The sequence below is a fragment of the Rousettus aegyptiacus genome, unplaced genomic scaffold (genome assembly GCF_014176215.1).
Source record: "Rousettus aegyptiacus isolate mRouAeg1 unplaced genomic scaffold, mRouAeg1.p scaffold_m13_p_13, whole genome shotgun sequence".
NCBI classification, from domain to species: domain Eukaryota; kingdom Metazoa; phylum Chordata; class Mammalia; order Chiroptera; family Pteropodidae; genus Rousettus; species Rousettus aegyptiacus.
In genome coordinates, this window is record NW_023416288.1 from 13938170 (window position 1) to 13958735 (window position 20566).

The window sequence follows — 20566 nt, forward strand, 5'->3', positions numbered from 1 at the left end:
TAAAGCCTATCTGTGTGTGGCTCTCCTTGACACTAAACAGGCTAAATAAATACTAGAAAATACAGCAAACTATGCAATAGGATTACTTGAAAGTAAAATAAAAAAAGATGTTGGGAAGATATTGAACTAGAAGTGGAGTTCTTACTTTAACTTTTACCTTTAGCATAATTTTTACATTAAGATTCTAATGTCATGATAACTTTTATTAGTTCTTTCCACCAAACAAAATCTGAAGTTTGTGCTTGAAAGGAGAGAAAGATTGGCAGAATGTCTTGTGTGGTCTCCTTTTTTTTACCAGTAATATTTTTAATTTTTAGAGTTAAATTAATATTAAATTAACAACATTTATGTTATCTCTAAGGAATAAATATTTACACATTGCATTTCTTGAGGGCAGTTGGTTGGAGTCTTTTATGTGTTGTTCAGTAGTGTCTCTGATCCAAAGACTTAAATTCACACTCTATTTACTTTTTAAATAAAATTTGTATGTGAACTGTTGCCTATTATTTGCTTTTAGTGTCAATATGCGTCACCTCCCTCCTAAGCATTTCACCTGTCTTTGATCATTATTCTTAAACCCTGGAATTTTTTTACAGGTAAGTTAATTCTTTCTCTTTTGTCATGTTTGTGTTCAGTGTGACTTTTCTGGTTTTAGGTGACTTGGGAATCAACTTTGTATTGATTACTCTAGGGAATTGGGTAAAGTATTTGAATTTGAAAGTGCATTAAGGAATACAACTCAATCAAACCCAAGTATCTGAGATTTAGAAAAGGACTATATGTCATAAGATAGGTAGCAGAAAGTTGCTTTATGTCCTCTGTAGCCTAATAAATCCTGAGACGTGAATCTTTTCTTAGTCTAAAAATTTGCCTTCATCCTCCTGCTTGACCTTTAAATAAGTGAAGAATATTTTCAGTTACCAAATAGATTTTCAGAAAAATAAAAATAAAACTGGGGTAAAATTCTTCACTTAAAAAAAGATTAGAAACACATTCAGAGATGAAAAGGTATTCTTTTGCTATCTGTCTAGATCTGTGGTTCACAATGGACAATTTCCTCTCCACCCCCATAGGACATTTGGTAATAATATCTGCAGACATTTTGGTTGTTATGTGTGAGGGAGGTGGTAATGGCATCTAATGGGTAAAGGCCACAGATGCTGCTACAACACACAGGACAGCCCCTTACAACAAGAATTATCTGGCCCCAAATGTCAATAATGCCGAGATTGATGTAAATCAGTGGTTCTCAGAGTGTGGTCTCCAGACCAGCAGCTTCAGGATCACCTGGGAACTTGTTAGACATATACACTCTGAAGCCTCACATTGGACTGAGTAATAAGTAGGGCCCAGCATTTGTGCTTAACAAGCACTCCAGGTGATTCTGATGCATTATTTTCAATCTTCTTTTTCAGTGATTTTGAAAAATATGAATTCTTGCTCTTTACTCAACCTTTTCCTTTGGTAAGTAGCTAATGTTTGAAATTAAGCTTTTTAACAAACTCCAACTTCTACGCACAAGAACCTTCTTTATAGTGGCCTATCTCCAGTTCTCTGATCCAAAGAAATCTTATTGCCAGGAATAATATGTGTCTTCTCTCCTCTTGTATTGTTCTAAAATACTGGCAGTAGCCAGCCCTATGCTTTGTTCTACCATAACTGGTCTACCTTACACATCTGTCTAAAGCTTCAGCTTGTCCTCCGGTGAGTCAGCACTTGTAAGTGGAGATTTATGCATTTGCCTGGTCTGTTGCCTCAAAGGGCTTTTGAAGCTAGCAGTCTGAATTCTCTCTAGCAATGACTCTGTTAGAGCCATTATATTCTGGAGTCTGGGGTAGTAACCCTGTTCTTAGTCTGTCCTCTTACATCTGCAAATATCTTACACTTGAGTTTAGCTCAAATTAAAATCTGTACTTTACATGCATATCTCAAGTGATCATGACGTAACATGGGTTTCTTCATATATGGAAAAGTGCACCACATATTCTTTCCTGACTGTAGTGCAAGAAAGGGAACTCTACAATTGTGAGGCCAAGAGCTGAATTTTATAACTGATAGCTTTTGGTAACTTGAAGAGGACCTTTAGTTCCTAATAAATACTAGTTAGGCATTTGGTTTGCCAATCCCTTCTTCCTCCATCATGCATTTTAAATCAAATTAAATGCTTATTTCAATGAAGGGGAAAGCAGCTTCTGTATGAGCTTTTATGATGGAATGGAGGAATGCAAATCTTATAATTAAGAACTCAGTCTTTATTATTAGCATGAAAATCATATAGTAAGATAACTCTAGCAGACATGGCCAAATGTTCTTATTCCATTAATTTGGAAATATATTATTTATCTGTTGTGGCCTACTATTGTAGCTGACAGTTTTGTTTCTCTTTAGCTCTATTAAGGGTTTCTGGCAAGTGGCGCTACCAAAGGGGTTGAAAATCTGAACACAAAGCAATTGTTGCAAATCTAGAGGTAAACAATGTAACCATCTGTATTTTTCTTCTTGAAATGCCCCCTTCACTTCTGTGAGACTTGGAGACTTATACTAAGTTAGTATGAAAAATAGTTTACATTATGTTGTTAGAAAATGACACCTAATCATAAGGCTTTTTGACCAAGTAATGGTCACAGAGCCGCAATGAAGGAAACATACATGCGCTGTGCACACACGCACACGAGCGTGCGCACATTCACACACACATATACACACACGCACATACCAAATTGAAAATAAAGTTGTGTTCTGATCTGCAGCATGTTGTCTTCCGATCTCCTTCACTGTCATTCTTCTCGAATGGAGAAGTGAGCATGCTCTTCACGGGCCTAGACCCCGTTGCTTTTCTTAGTGTCAAACAAAGACCAGGGGTATGAATTTGTCTGTTTTTAAATCTGGTTTATTAATGTAAATTATGATGGTCTCTCTTTCTCAAAGGAGGCAGCTGGTTTTTGTATGTTGTGTGTGTGTGTGTGTGTGTGTGTGTGTGTGTGTGTGTTTCCCCTGAAATGGTACTAGTGTGGCTTCTTATGCTTTAGGATAGCAAAACCTGTTTCTGTTCTTTAAAAAGTAGTTGAAGTCAACAGGTTTCTTAAAGGTGATCAATAAAATACATGCAAACAGGTAAAACAGGCAATTTACTGATGATGTTAGTTCAGCAAACTTGTTGTGTGTATCTGTATTTGGGGAGAAAATGGTTTTTAATTCTCTAAATTTATGGTTTTGGGGAAAAGGATTAGGGTGGATTGTAATAGTCCTTGTTGAGGGTCTGTGTGTGTCCTTGAGGGCAATAGACAATCTGGGGGATAGCATGGAATAGAGGAAGGAAACGGTGTTTTAGAGCAAGAGATAGTAGATCAATGGTGTGAATTATTAAGGCATTTATCAAAAGTTTTAAAAGTCAGGCTTCCCCTTTTGGAACCCCTGTCTTGAACACTTTATTATTCGTAGTCATCAATCATTACTTAATTCAAATGCTAACTACTTTCCAAATAGGCACTCTTGGAAGAGCTTCCTCTGCCACCATTTTTGCTTATCAGAGAATTCATGGTTCTATTTCACTTGTACAGGAAAATATAAAATACATTAATGTACCAAAGTAAAAGTTAGCTGCCACACATAAAACCACTAGAAAGAACTAATCGGGATATGGGGCACATCGCTTGCTTTGCTAATATGATATTACATAGCATTTGTTTTACTGTAAGAACTAAATAGTTCCTATGTTGAATGAATGAGTTTGCAAGCAAACATGAATCTGGGCTCCATGAGGAATGCTAAAATGTTAAAGAAAGTTCAAAACAGTCCTCTCCAACATGTGCTACTTTGGTAAGTGGATCATTGAGAGCTTAAAGCGATCTAGACTTCGTAGGTCCAAGAGAAACTGTTACTTCTTCCTTAAAGAATTTAAATTGGAGCCCTTGTGGATAAGAGCTATTACCAGTAAAAAACTTTTCATGACCTATCAACAGGGCAGGGCAGACATCGAATTACTGAACATTTTTTCTTCTTATCCTTGGAATTGTTAGGTAGCTATTCAATCATGAGTGGCAGGGGAACAAAGGAATGGAGGCCCAACCCAGAGATCGCCCCAATAACACTCCATTGGTAGTTAGAGAATCCCTCCTGTATCCAGGAGACCAAGGACTGGAGGGCTATAGCTTATAGCTGGTTTAATCAGGCCACAGATGCTTGTGCAGAAGGTACTACCCTAACCTGCCCACAACATCAGCCTCATTAAACCATCATTATACCATGTTTGTTCCCAGAAGTTCATAAATCTAATTATAACAGACTGAATTCTGGGTAAGCACATGGCACTGCTAGACAGTGATATATAGTAACCAAATGTCAGTCAAAATGACCTCATGTGCCAGTCAACTGGGAATGCCTTTGTAACCACTCATCAAGGACCCAATATAATACAGAACTTCCCATTTCTGCCACTTTACATCCCTCTTCGCTGAGAACCCGCTCCTCCCTTAGAGCATACTCTATCTTTTATCTTTTCACCACCCAAATTCCACAAGGCTACAGCCTTTCTTAGCTGGCCCATCTCTTTCTAAAATGTACTTTAATAAATCTTACATTTTCTAAATCTCACTGACCTGTGATTCCTTGTCACATCAGTGGGGAAGAACCGAGATAAAATGAGAATCGTACTTCTGCGTCCTTATCCTCCCCATGCTGCTGGGGCGATTACCGAGTTCAGATCGCCGCCAAGTGGTAACAGAATGATTTTCCTCTCCTCTGAAGCCCCAAGGCACCTTACCTCATTTTTAGTTCAAAATGTCTTATATACTCATTTTCCCTTTCTGTGAACCTTTCAGATTTATGTGGTCTTTGACTCCCTCATGAATGTGAGGTTCCCATATGTACATATGCAATTCAATTTGGTTATTTTTTCTTGTTAACCCAATCTGTCTCATGTAGCTTTAATGATTAGACCGATTGAAAGAACCTAGGAGAGTTGAGGAAAGATTCTTCCTTTCCCATGTTACCAAGAGCCAATAGGGTGACCAAGGTGCTTTTACTGGACTTTAATCATTCCTTTTTCATGTATCGAAATTATACATAATTTACTTCAGGTACCATATGAAAAGAGAATTTTACAGTTGTTTTATTCATTTGAGTTAGTCATCCCAAATTGTCGGGAGCCATTTTGAGACATGATGGGAGCCATTATGAGGCACTGAAGAAGTCACATATCTGATAGCCATGAAGCAGCTGCTGAGACTGCTTAAACAATGGTTCTAGGAAGCAGGGTGTGGAGTTAAAACGTTACTGACCCTGGAGGGGAGGTTTGCCTCCTAAAGAAATCCTTTTAAGATAGTGGAATGTTTTACAGCCCAGAAAAGGATATTTGTACCCTGAGGGAAGGCTATTGAGGAACTTATGTAAATGTCAGCATTCCTATGGTATGTACTCTGTGCTTTGCTATTGTATTCTGTGCTTTGCTATTGTATTAAAAAAGAGATATAAAGGCTATGCTAAATAAACTCGAGGCTGCAGCAGTGACTGTATGCCCTCCCGAAAGTTCTTTCCTGTCTTCTTTTTTCTTAGGCTTCACTCCCCTCTTTCAGGTGCTGATCGACTTTACCGAATTGAACAGCCTAGTTCAAACTAAGGTGTCTCTGCTCCCAGCAATTTTACATAGGCTTACGTAAAATTAGATGAGCTCTAGACTGTTGCTGAAAGAGGAAGAGAGGCAGTTACCAAGTTTAGATGCTGAGAACGCTAGTGGGGGCAGATTTCAGCTGAATATCTGGGTTAGGGGGTGGGAAATGGTAGAATAAAAGCTACATCTTGATTGCCAAGAGAGCTGCTAAGGGTGGGGATAAATGTTACCAAACCTTCTAAAGTCTGGATTGCTACATTTATATCTCTCTTTTGAGAAGTTTCTTTCCCTTAAGGCGGGTCTCTTCATCATTGTTTCCAAAGCTAAACACCTTCATCTAGTAGGTATTTAGATTGTCTTTCTAAATCAACTGACTTATTTCCTCATAAACTAGACACCTTGATAAATAGATGACTTGGCAAAATATAAGACTGGGTTTTTCAAAGGCCTGCCAGATTACTGAATTTCAGGTTTATTGCCATCTCAGAGAGGTACTTGCATATAGTAATTAAATTCACAAACTCAGTTTGAGTTTGAATGCTAGTTCCATCACTTTCTAGCTGTGTGACCTTAAGCAAGTTTACTTAACTTCTCTGTGGCTCAGTTTCTCCATTTATAAAATGGGGTTACTAAAAGTATAGATATCAGTGGGTATTTATAGTAAATGAGTTAGTATGAATAACACTCTTGGAACGGTCCCTGGCATATAGTAAGCACTCAAAAAAGTGTTAGCAACTTTTTATTGTCCTTGTGTCTGTCTTTTTGAAGCATTAGATGGCTCACAATCAGAGAAAAGTATGGCTGCTTGTGGTAGCCTGACTACCTCTCCATGGCATCGTGGATTTCTAACAGGTAGGAAAGAAGCAGGGCTTAAATACACACTTTCCAGGAAGTAATTGTGAGGGAAGAAAACTCTGGTTGTCACCTTCCAAGTCTTTCTTTTCCTTTTCTCATAGTCAGCTAACACATTTCTAGGGATATTAAAAATAATTTTTTCATCAGTATAATTTGGATACATTTTGTAAAAAATTCAGAAATAAGAGAAGTAAAACCAATGAATCTCTGAAGTGTAAATTAGCAAAAGTTGGTTTTAAGACTTTATTATATCTAATCCATTTTTAGAAATGGGTAAAAGTAAATGATGCCTAATAGGTAGAAGTTTATTTCTCTTACTGCACAAGATATTTAGAGTATTGGTTCAGTGGCTTAGGGGTGTTAACAGGAATTCTTGTGGTCTTTTTCTCACCTTTATTACTTCTTTGTCTATTCCCTTACATTGGGCGGGGGGGGGGGGGGACTTTTTTAGAGCTATCTCCACCCCCACCCTTCCCCATATCCAGGAACTTTCTCTTAAGTCCTCACTGGCTATAACTGCTAAGGTCTCATTGGCCTCAAGCCTTTACCACAAGGGAATCTAGGAAAGGGGGAAAAGGGTTGTCAAAACTGGCCTAAACAGTTCATGATCTATTGCTTGGTACTAGACACTGACTGAGTATTCTCAGGAATCTGCAAAGAACGTGGCAGTGATTGGCATGGACCAGGCCATTAGCAGTATCTTCTAAATCAGTATCAGTGTTTACTGCTCTTGCCACTCTCAGCGGTTTTGAATTCAGTGTTTTGAATTCATCAAAACAAATTTATAAGTGAGTATCTCATTTTACAATTGAGAAAAATGAGGTCGCTAATAGATGGTGAGGACTGGATTCAAACTCGGGTCATCTGCTGGTACTCTCATCCACTTTCCCATAGTTATTGTATTAGAACTAGAGGCAAAGTGATGACCTAGCATCTCATGCCAATGAAACATGATTTGTCAGACTCTTTACTGGAGAGAAGACTCTCTTGCGTCTTTATGAGAGTCCTGAGCTGAAAATTACTTGTCATAACAAATGAACCAGAATTTCCTTGAAGCACAGCTTCTCTTCTCAGCCTCTAGACACTTTCATTTATCTACCCATTTCAGGAATTCTATTTATATCTCTGATATGGTTCTGCCTGGGATCCATTTTTTTTCCTGTCAATTTATGGAAATTTCCTGTGTAGTATATAACTTCTACAGTGTAGGTGACCCTGGTCATTTCTTGACTTGCACTAATTACCCTTATGTAATGAAATCTTTTCAAAAACACTTTCACACTATTGATGTTCCTCCTTTCAGTATAGAGAGGAGTTTATAGTTCACTGAGGATGCTATTTCATAATTTCTACTTGGATTGCACTTATACCTGGTTCGAGGACTAATTATACCATGAGCTTTGGCCTATATTTTTGTCTGTGCAACTACAGGGAGAGTTGGCACTGTGCTCACTTAAAGGGAATTTAGCAGAACGCTCACAGAGGAGATCTGGGAGCCCCTTGTTTAGACTAGAGAAATGCTACGGCTCTATTTTTTAACCATTTTTCTCGTGGCAGTGGTGGGCCTGGGTGCACTTCGCTAAGCACAGTAAAATATGATGCTCTAGCACCTGTTTGTTGATATTGGGGAAAAAGACACTCTTCCCTTATTACCCCCTCCCACCCCCCATATCAACACACACTCTTAATAGTGGTTCTCTTCCTTTCCAATTTCCAGCTTAGAACTGAAAGCTACTCCACGTGCTGGGCAAGTCCATTAGCACCTCAGTGTAAGTAATGCGATTTCTTCATAAATTCTCAGAATCTGAGAAAGTTTTGGAGACCTTAGCACCACCTTCTAGAGCAGGGGTCAGCAAATTTTTTTTCTGTAAAGGGCAAGATAGTAAATATATTAGATTTTGCTGGGAGCTACTGTATTGTTGGTAGCATCAGAGTAGGAGAGAGATTTTGTGGTTGTACCACATTTTAGGACTCCTTAATTTATACTACAATGTTGACTTGCATAACCCCAAGCCCATCAGGGAATGTGATTGTTTTAAAACATGCTACATGTGTAGTTAGTCAGTAGGCATTATTAAACATCTGCAATATTTAGGCACAGGGCTAGGTGCCTTTACAAATTTTCAGATTTATTTGAAACTTGCCTTCACAAGTTTTATTTATTCTTAATCTAATGAAAGCTCTCATACAGAATGCTATTTTGTGAAGAATTAAAATGAAACTAAATGCCCTCATCATGAAAATAAGGCAAATTATTATTCTGTTACAGAAGGCACTTTAAGATTTTATTGTGGAAGAGCTAGAGTTTTAGCCTCATATCAACTTTTGAAACTGAAAAAGTTTATTAACATTAAGAGCATTGACCTTACAAATGAATGGTATATTGCCAGCTTAAGCTGGTAGTCATTCTTACCTTTTATTGGGAACTCGCTACCATTTCTGGAAACTCCTTTATTTGTTTGATGGGTGCATAGAGGTGGGGATACTAATTCTGAATGAGAAATCAGATAAGACACCACTGACATTGCATCTGAGACTTAAAAGGTAAGAAGGCATAAATCAGGAAGATTTTGGAGTAGAGATTTCCAGGAATAGTGATATTAAGGGCTCTAAAGCAGGAATGAGCTTCCTTTGTTAAAGAAAGGAAAAGTGGCCGCAGAAGTTTAGAGTATAATGTAGCAGGAAAGTGTGGAGAAGTGAATTGTAAAGATAGTCAGTGGTCAGATCATGAAAGAAGGCATGTTAAACACTCAGCACAGACCCAGGAAGGTACCTCCTGTTAGTATACAATAAACACAAGTTACATCAGTGATTTTGAAGAGGTAGGACTGTTTATTTATGGCTGATTTGAAGGTGAAGGATCAGCCAATGGATATGCATCGAACTGAAATAGAAAATAGGTTTATAGACTCATGTCCCCAGCTTCCCTCAAGGTATCACAGACCAAGTAGTTCAGAATGCAATCCCTCATTTGGAGCTCAGCAGGGAAATGCGGTTATCTAGACATCTCTGACTGTGAATGAGCTGTATCTCTTTTAGTCTTCTGTAAGGTTTAAAAAAAAATCTCAAAAATGCTGGTAATTGGAAGGGCTCATATGACCAAGAAAAACTAGCATATCAAATCACAGAAGATGTAGAGCCAAGATATCTGACACAACAGCGATTTCTTTCTGAACAGAAATCAACAAAAATTCTAAAGAACTGAAAAGTAAAACAGCAACAAATCAAAACAGTTCAACAAAGCTTTTAAATCACTGGAATCCCAAAGAAGCTGCATATGCAACATAATCTGTAGTCTGATTGCTTGGCTGTGGAGCCTGGCACAGCAACCTACTTTTTGAATCAGAGTTTGGAGAGGTGCTACAACAACAATGTTTTACATTTCTATGAATGAAGACAAAACCAGGATTTTGTGATACATAGAGATAATTCATTTACTTCATAATAATCTTTGGAAATATACCTATGAACAGGGAATTTGCAAGGTAGTATTTTCCATGGCTGACACTGAAACAATTTTGAACACATTTATTTATGATGATCAAATGGGGATGACAATTGTTACTACAAATGCAGGTACAGTTGGCACTGTAGACAGAATGTGACTGTGATGAGCCTGTTCAAAACAGTCAATTCAGCCATACAGACCACTGGTTTGAGGTCTCTGCCTGGCACAAAGGTGGTGTGAGATCACCATCAAATGTAATTTACTAAGTTCACTATGGGTATCAAAATTATTAGAAATAAAACTTAACTATAAATAAAAACTCAATTATTAGAAGTAAAACTTTACTATTGACTTGCTATTATAAAAATATTTTTTATCTATGAAGGTGCAAAAGTTTTATTGCTACCAAAACAGTGGCTTAATAGTATATAATATAGAAAAGTATTGTAATTCTCCAAAAATTTTACCAAGATTTAAGACTTTCTAGTGGTTTGCTCAAGGAAAGATAAGTCAATGAATACATGCTTTCTAAGAACATAGATTAAATATACAGCATAAAAATGACCAGATTTTAAGCGGTTCATGAGGTTTTAAGTTAGCTAGTTTTATATCTGATTCATCACAACCGTTCTTTTTTACTTTTAACCATTGAAGAAGCTTCTTGTTGACGTTGAAAAGAAAGTAAAGTGGCGAAGGAAGGGACTACGAGGGCAGGGAATACGCACTGGGGTGTGGGGCTGGGGAGAGGCGGGGCATCCATTTTCCACACTCCATTACATCCTTTTGTTTCAGGGTAATTAGAATTAACAATAACACACTATACTTATCTCAAATACAAATGATGACTGTGGCCAAGGGAAAATATATAATTTCATTGTATAAATATCAATTAGCATTTCTTTTCTAGTGAGACTGTTTCACCGTACCTGCTTAACTTTATAATTTCTTGTAAATTTCAAAATAAAACAAACAATATGATGACAGCCAAGTGGTTGCTTCTCATCCACTTCAGTCCTGCTTCTTTTAATTATATTATATATTAATTTTTTTGCAGCTGACTAGTCTTCCAACTAGTTCTTTCTTCCCTAAGTTATGTAGCTTAGGAGGCCCAGTTCTGGCATTGCAATATTGACCAGTCTTGCTGACCTCCCATTACATACATTTGGCCTTCTCAACTTGAAGTCCTCATATATCTCTGAGTCCCAAAAGCAAACCAGGAATGAAAAATCCTTTGGTGCATTATAGCAGGATGAAGCCTGAAATAGAAATACCTATTCTAATCTTATTTTAAAAATTGCTTATTTGACTATAAAATAACTCAATTTTAGAAAATGCTCTTTTTCTGTTCACATGATTTTAGGCTTTGTTTTAGCACCATGTTCATCGAAATATAAGTAAGGGGTTAAGGATGAAGATAACACATGAGATATAAATTATAGTTTAAATAATTGTTCAAGGACAGAAAAGGTAATTTGAAGTCTACACATTTATAATCCTGTGAAAGGAAGATTCTGCCAGGAATACCATATGATATAAATAGGGAGAAGGAAGGCTTTTCATGAGCAGTTATTTTCTGGGAATCAGTTCATATCCTATCCTATTCCTATAAAAAATATATATATATAATATATATATTTTTTTCACAAACAAAAACAAGGTTTTTTTTTACCTGTTGGATGGCAGAGAAAATTTATGCACCAAATACTGAATTTTTAATGTAACAGCAATTTTATTTAATGGAATTTCAAACGAATGTGTGTAATAAGCCAATATGTCAAGTCATATGTATGCCTATTAAAAGTTTTGGTGATGTATATGCATGTACACACACATAAATACTATTTTGGAATGAAAAGAAGTGATTCTGATGGTTTTAGGGTTCTTTTCTAGAGAGATCATCAATTATTTAAGTTTAGAGTGCAGCCCTCCAGGGAACAATGTAATCTATAAGTGGCTGAGATTTTCGTTTATACCTAGTAATTTGTCAGATGTTCACTTCACTTAGCATTAATGTTTATTTGATAATTTTTATAATCTCTAGGTTACTATGTCTGATTTTTTTTTGCTTTTTTTCTATTAATATTTATACCTTCAAATATAATTAGTGGTTGCTCATCAATTTAAAAAGCTTTTTACGAGCCTTTAAATGTGCATTTTTAAAAAATGCCCTTGGCTGGTTTGAATGACTTTGTGTGTTTGTTTGTGAAGTTCTTCCTAAGTAGCCACAATACAAAAATAAAGCATTTAAGACTGTCTTAAATACACAGACTGTTCAATTCAAACCTATGTAAATCATCTTGGGTTCAATTATGTTTATTCCATCTGTTTTTATCATCTGTTGTTGCAATTATTTATCATTCCTACATGGTATTAGACTGTAAATGAATCAAGAGAGGAAACACATCTGTGGACTGTTAGTTAATAAAACTACTTTTGGCAAGTGAGCTAAGTCATAATAATTAATTAAATTTCAATGCCCATATATGCTTATAATTGTATATTTAATGTTCATTTGCATAATCACATAATGAGATCTATATGATTCATGCTTTGCTGAGCATAATCTAGATGCACAAATTGCCAATTCAAAACTGGAGCTGCTTTTAAAGATATCACAGAGACATTTTGCTTTTTTCAGAAAATGTTGTATAGGAAGTAAATAAGACAAAACATTTAAAAAAAATGTAACTTATAAGTTCTTAAAGATCAGCAAAATAACTGAAAAGACAATTCAAGTTACAGATAAGTCCTTGCTTTGTTCTTTTTGAAATGTTACTTTTAAAAGCACACTGGTAGTGTATTTTGTAGTTTTTGGTCAGGGATAGGTGTACATTTTTAGAGGTGTTGTGAGTAGGTTAGATTAGGTATTATTCTGTGCCAGCTTATGTGAAAAGGCCCCCTCACTCATAATAGTTTTTGATAAATCACATTTCAATCAGTCTAATTCCATGATTCATTTAAATTTTAAAAATGGAGCCTACAGAGTTGTTTTAGGACCATATCCTGGGGCAAATTGTGCATAGTGGCATTAAATTCTCAGATATGAGGATGAAAAAGGCCTGTACTAAACTTGACAAGCTCACGGAAGGCAAGCATGGCAGGCCCTATAAACTCAAAGACTGAAAGTAACCACATATGATGGTCTGAACATAAAAATTTCTAACTAAAAGCAAGTCATGGTGAATAGTCACATCCTAGGCCTTTCGATTTCTTTACAAAAGTCAGTCATTACCTTAAATGAGCCCATCTATTGTGTTTTTGCATCTAAGATGACATACTCTTGGAAAGTCATAGTAATCTCATTTTGTCCAGATCCCTGGGGCACTGCCCGATAAACCAGAGCAGGAGACCACAGAACCCCTCCTGGTTAACTTGTTTCCCCAAACTCTCCGCCTTCTCCCTGCTGCATACCATCTCTGTGCTGTCAATGTTAATTATTAACTTTCCTGTACCCACCAATGTAAAAGAGATATGTGTCCTTCTGTTCTACTTTTTATCCAGTCTCAGAGATTTCCCTGCCTTGTTTTCTTCCGCCACCTTAATCTACCACCAAGGAACCCTCCTGTGTCTCCTCCTTTGATTCTGTTGTATAAAATAAGCTGCAAAACTACCATTCTCTGGAGCATTTTCTTAATCCATTGAGATTTTCCTTCCCAGCAATTGTCAGTTTGGCTCAAATAAAATCATTAAAATTTTTTACAGGTTTGGACGTTTCTTATGTCAACATATATATACAACTCAACAGCACTTGCTGAAGGTGATGAAACAATTTGCAAGAGTGACATACTGTAGGCAGCAGCCTCTAGACAAAATATTTTGGGCACTGTTCATTTTTGCCTCCTCGAAACTAAGTTTTTTTTCAGCTGACCTCTCATTTGGTGATCAAAATAACTCATGGCAAGTTTGAATGACAAAGACTTAAACTCTTAGGTATATTTGTATATTGAAAAAAGAGTTTGTAATCCAAATACATTTCGAAAATGCAAATCTGTTGACACCACTCCCCCTGGTGTCATTTCTTGGTTCTTCAAAGCATCAAGTTCAAGTTTAATTCCTCAATGCATTTAGCATTGCTTGCCGGTCATCATTTGATCATTTTGGCATTCCTGTCATACCTGCCTCATCACTTACCAATTTGCCCTTCTATGACTTAAGAATTGAATTGCCAAGAAACCTCAAACAAACAGTTGAATTCTGCATTATTTTTTAAAAATAGGGAAAATGATGTCAGGGACTAGACTGTGTAGGTCTCATAATTATATTTTTTGTTATGCTAATACAAGATTAAGGAGTAGGTCAGTTGGGTGTGCTGTTCCAATTGAAGATGCTAAAATGTCATTAGGATAAATTGGAAATATGGAACCAATTAACTCAAGTGTCTAAGTACGATTTATCTCATAGCTGAACGAAAATAAAAACTCTCTTCTGCTGCTAGAGGAAGTGATGCCTTTGTGTGAAAATAAAAGCACAACACAGCAGAGGTACTATATACTGTTTTTTTACCCATTGAGCATTTTTCGACGGGTAGAGCAGATTCAAGTTTTGAGTTGAAGCAATAGGGCAGACGACCAATCCAGAGAACAACCAGACAAGCAATTTACTGAAATTCAGAATACAAACATTACCATTCATTGAAAATAAGTGAGTTTCATTTGATATTTAAATTCTTTTTGAAAAACACATGCTCCACTCAAAAAAAAAAAACAACTTTGTCTCAAAAATTTAAGAAAATCTTGCACATAGGACAAAACTTATATAAAAGATGGAAATGATTTGTTGTCCTGGAAATAAAACTAAAAAAAAATATAAAACATTTTAAATATATTTTGAATAAACTTTATGGAAAAATCCATCAATTTAAGATAATTTCAAGTAAGCTAAAATGCTATTACGTTAGTGCATTCCATAATTATTTATTCTGAATATAGAGAAGGTATGAAATTTTGATTAAAATATTTTTTCCTGTATTTGCTAAATGTCAAATCATCAGTTTCCTTCTAAGGCTCCTTGTCAGCAGAAACAACTCTTCTTCTACCTAGCCTTCTCTCTTTTTAAACTTTTAATTCTGAATTAATTTTAGACTTACGAAAATTCCAAAAATAGTTCAGAGTTCCTTATGCAATTTACCCAGCTTCTCTGTGAAAAATGATTCTGACAGCACACCGTTGGTGGACTAATGGAATGACTTATTCAGCATAAAGTTATCCCATATAATAGCGTATTGACTAAGAAAATCACCTCATAGCTCAGGTGAGCCGATGTGCCATGGAGTCCTCTAGTCATATATTTACCCCATTACCCAGAATAAGTTGATTTCATAGAACCATGGAATGACCTACTGAAAGCTCAATGTAACTCAAGCTATGGTATGATACCCTGTGAGTTGGTGATGCTGTCCTACAGGATGCCATATATGCTTTGAATTGGCAGGTAATATATAGTGCTCTTTTTCCCATAGCCAAATCCAAAGGAGTGGGAGTGGCTCCTCTCACTATTATATCTAATAATTCCCTTCCTTTCCCACAACATTGGTTTCTCATGACTTTTGCTTTCATTCTCATAATGTTGGTTTTAGATATATCAGAGGTTTTTATTACCAGTGAAGAATGCTTCCACTGGGGATTATGGGAGTGCCAAAAAGATGGTTTTCTTGAGTTAAATAGGGTTGGGATTACTGCCTGACCATTTGTGGCCCCTCATGCTGTTGTAGCTGCCAGACCCCAAAAGGCACATGGACCACCATAACTCAGTGAGTTATAGGAAACACATTCTTTATTCAGCCAGCTGGGTCTGCCAGGGGTACGCAGACCCCAAATTAAGCAGCCTCGAAATGTAGAGGTACAGGGTTTTTAAGCCCAAAATCTCATCCTTCATTCTTTCTAAACACAAAGGTCTATTTTTCTTCTATTCACTCACTGTCGACCCACAGGTGGGGTGTGCAAGCGGGGGTACAGAAGCAGAAAGCTTATCGTTAGAATGTTATGTTCCTATGGGTGACAGGCTATGTTCCCATGGACATAGCCAAGCAGTAATTTTTCAGCCAGCACATTCTGCACTGGCCTTAGCAGAAAATCAAATCCTTGATTCTTCATGCGGAATTTGTTCATAGCTTCTATTCTGTAATACTAAAAGTCTAATAGAATTAATTCTCTTCCTTGTATATGCAAACAAGAAATTGAGAAAACATGGGCCAAAAGTTAACAAGAGGAGGAGGATGATTAAAGGTTAGCTACAGCAGATAGAAGTGTTGTTAGGCATGGTGACCAATTGAACATCCTATGAAAACAGTTATTTGATTTTAGTCTCTGTTTTTCACTGGTATCTAAATTTTTCTGTACTAGTAGCAAACTTTCTCTAATTACTACAGAGTTATTTGCATAGAGCAACAGGTTTCACCTAGAGCCATACATAATCGATCTTTTTCTAAGAATAATAAATTTAACCCTCTTCTATTCTGAAGGACTACTTCTGCTAGTGAATCGACTTGAAGTTCTAGCCTGCTGAGCTCAGTTAAGTTTAGGGAAGTTCCTACCCCGACATAATAAGGGGGTTTGGGTTTAGACACAACCAGCAATCTTGTCCTATGTCTGGGGTGATCTTATTTAAGACCTTGTGTATTATCGTTAGCAAAGTTATTAATTTTTCTTCTGGTTCTGGTTGTGGCTTGTCGAATGCCTGGGCTAAAGAGGAAAAAAAGGAAGAAACAGAGGGTCATGCTTATGTACGCTTGAGTCTCAGTCTTAAGAGCCCATCTTCTTGAGCTGTCTACTTTCGTGCTGCCTTCACATAGGAATGATGAGTCCATGATGGGGTGCCGTCTACTTTAACTGCAGTGGGTGTCTTCAGGTAGACAGTGAAGGATGCTTTCCATTTAGGTTCTAGTCCCTTGGAAGTGAACTTCTGGATCCACACAGAGTCCCCAGGCTGAAACTGGTGGGGAAATCCATCCCCCAGGGCTGAGTGGGCAGCATGAACCCGGGACCAAATCTCCTTCTGTATATTTTGAAGGGCCTGTAGAGACTTAAGTAAGACAAGGTTATGCAGTTCTGCCTTTTTCTCATTTTCTATTCTAGGTACTAAAGGTGGGAGTTTTCCAAAGAAAATTTCAAATGGGTGGAATCCATTAACATACAGAGTACACCTGGCTCAGAGAAGAGCAAAGGGGGGAAGTTCTACCCAGGTCCCACCAGTTTCTGATCCTAACTTGACTAATGTCTCTTTTAGGGTCCGATTCATTCGTTCTACTTGGCCCGAACTTTGGGGCCAGTAGGCGCAGTGGAGTTTCCATCACAAATTTAGGTAGCTAGCCAATTGCTGTGATACCTTTGTTATGATGGCTGACCCGTCATTCAACCCTAAAGTTCTGGGGAGACCAAACTGAGGGAGGATTTCTTGTAGTAGTTTTTTAGTAACTACTAAGGTAGTCTCTTTCCTGTTAGGGAAGGCCTCTACTCATCCTGAAAAGGTGTCTATAAAAACAAATAAATATTTGTAGTCCCCCACAGCCGGGGTTACCTCAGTGAAATCGACTTCCCTATGCCTAGGTTCTTCTATCTTCCCCTTTTTTGGATTAACTTGGGCATAAGCCAGGCATTGTGAGGCAATCTCCTCTGCAGTTCTTCCTTCTAATAAGTGAAAATAGGGGTCTACAGCTTGGAGCATCTTAGTCCACCCTAGGTGTATGGTTTGGAGTAGTTGGTAGAGAAGAGTCCTTCCAAGGGCCTGTGAGAGCCCAATTTTTCTATCTGGGGTCATCCATCACCCCTGTTGGTTCCTAGTGGCTCCCTTGTTTTAAAATTATATGTCCTCTTCTGCTGTCTAGGTTGGAGATGGAGGCAGTTCTGGGTAAGGGACAATAGTCAGTAGATGTGGTGGGGGCCCCACTGGCCTTGTGGCCACTGTTCTTGCCTCTGTATCGAGTTGTAGGTTTTCCTGGGCCTCAGGACTATTCCCTTTTCGATGCCCTTTACAAAGAACAATAGCCAGAGCCTTAGGCATCCATATGGCTTCAAGTAAGGCTAAGATCTTCTCCTTGTTTTTAATGTCCTTCTCAGCTGAAGTCAGAAGCCCTCTTTCCTTGTAGATGGCTCCGTGTACACGTGCAGTGGCAAAGGCGTATCAGCTGTTAGTGTATGTTGTGATTGCCTTATCCTTTCCCTATCTTAGTGCCTCAGTGAAGGTGATGAGTCTGCCTTTAGAGCAGAAGGCCTATGGGGAAGAGCTTGTGACCAGATGGTGCCAGTTAGAGTTATGACCCCTGCCCCAGCATACCTCCTTCCTTCCTGTATGAAGCTGCTCCCATCCATGAACAGAACTTCTTCGGCCTCAGGCAGAGGGGAGTCTTTGAGGTCTGGCCATGAGGAACACACAGCATCTGTGAAATCTGTGCAGTCATGAACGGAGGGCTCGGGGTCTGAGTCTGGCAACAGATTGGCTGGGTTGATGACAGTAGCTTTGGATTTTAGCCATACGTTTGGGGTCATTCAGTGCTTCCTTGTTGTTGAACACCTTCTGGGCTATCTCAACAAGTTGAGATAGGTTCATCCCTGGAAAACCTTCTAATTTTTGTAATTTACACTGGATATCAGAGGCTGCCTGAGTAGCAAAGGCTATATTAATTGCCTGCTGGTTCTCAGTGGCCTCAGGATCAATGAGGGTGTATACCCGGTATGCCTTGTTCAAGAATCGCTCCAAGGGAATTCCTGAGGTCCCTCCCTGTATAACTTCAGTTACCTTAGGTTAGTTGCCTGGCGAGTAGCCATCCTAATTCCCCCAATTAGAATCTGGTGATACCGATTTAATGCCTTTTTCCCTGCCTAAGAATTGTGTCCCCAGTACGGGCAGGTGGAGAGAAATTCTTTCTCAGTCTGTTTCCCTGCTTCCTTAACTCCCCTCCCTCCCACAGCTATCTTTTGTGTTTCAGTCCGAATGCGTCTGCGTTCTTCTGAGGTCAAGAGGGTAATTAAAAGCTGATGGCAGTTGTCCCAGGTGGGGCAGTGAGTCTGAAAAACACTTTCTAAGAGTCCCATTAAGGCCTGAGTTTTTTCAGAGAAAAGCATATCCTGTGCCTTCCAGTTGTACAGGTCACTAGTTGAGAAAGGCACATAAACCATAAAGGGCCTGTCTGTGTGATGCTCCTGAGGTGGTGCTTCTCATAAGGGGAGGATGGCCAGGGTGGTGGTATTGGCTGGTGCTCCACCTGGAGGGGGAGCAGGAGGCCCATAGGGGTTACCTGCTGGCTGTCCGAGGAGGTGAGGCAGTGCTATTTGACCTCTGTTGTCCTGGATGATAGGGTGGGGAAAGGTCACTGTCCTCCGGTGGAGGTTGGAGGACTGAAGAACTGGGCTGTCTTGGAGATTTAGTTGCTACATGTTTCAGGGTGCCCACAACTAAAACCCGCACTCCTAGAGAAAGGGAACACCGGCAGAGCCAATGAGGGGTGTTCTGAACAAGGTTTAACCATTGATCGTTGTAGGGAAACTGATCAGGATGTCCCAGGTCTCCCGTAACAACCTTCCAAACATTCCTCACCAAACCCTTGTCAAAAGAGTTCTCTGGGGGCCAGTTTACATCAAAAGACAGCCATTCGACTTCACATAATGTTCTTAGTCTGCCTGGAGAAAACTTTATGCCATAGTCAGCTCCCTCTACAAAGCCTTCTTTGAAATTACTGAGGTGCAGGTGGACCCAGAGAAGTCCGCCACCTACAACCTAGACAGGACAAAAAACAACAAACAGAACCCGACAACAGGGCACAGGAGGCGGCATCCCACGGCCTGGCCACAGTCTGGGAGATATGACTGCGTGCGGTCTCTCCACGGACCCCCAATGACTGGTCAACAGAACCAGGAAGGTACCTTTTATCCAGATGCCGAGGCCTCGGAGATTCCAGATTCCCGTTGGGACCAGGAACAAAGAGTGTCCTGAAAGTTGCATCCTTGATGATTGCATTAACCCTGTCATGGCATTCAAGGGCCCTGGAACGTCTCAGGTTGGCCACCCCTTTGAATCCATAACAGGGACAACAACCGCTTCGGAGGCTGGTCCAGTCTTAGATTCCAGGGCCACTCCCTGAGATCTTGCTGGGGCCTCCAAATGTTGTAGCCACCAGCCCCCGAACGACACATGGACCACCAGAACTCAGTGAGTTATAGGAAACACACTCTATATTCAGCCACCTGGGTCTGCCAGGGGTACGTAGACCCCAAATTAAGCAGCCTTGAAATGTAGAGGTACAGGGTTTTTAAGCCCAAAATCTCATTCTTCATTCTGTCTGAACACAAAGGTCTATTTTTCTTCTATTCACTCACTGTCGACCCACAGGTGGGGTGTGCAAGCGGGGGTACAGAAGCAGAAAGCTTATTGTTAGAATGTTGTGTTCCTATGGGTGACGGGCTATGTTCCATGGACATAGCCAAGCAGTAATTTTCCAGCCAGTACAATGCCACTGAAACGGTAGATGAATAGAAGGTTACTAACCTAGTTGAGATGACTATTGCCAATTGACAAGGTGTTGTGGTGCAATCAAATCCAAGACCCATGGTGCCAATTGATATGAATTGTGAGTCTTTATTAGCTGGCCAGCGACTGACTGAATCCTTGATCAGATTACCACACCCTGGTTAACAGAATCAGAAGTAAATATTTAATACTGG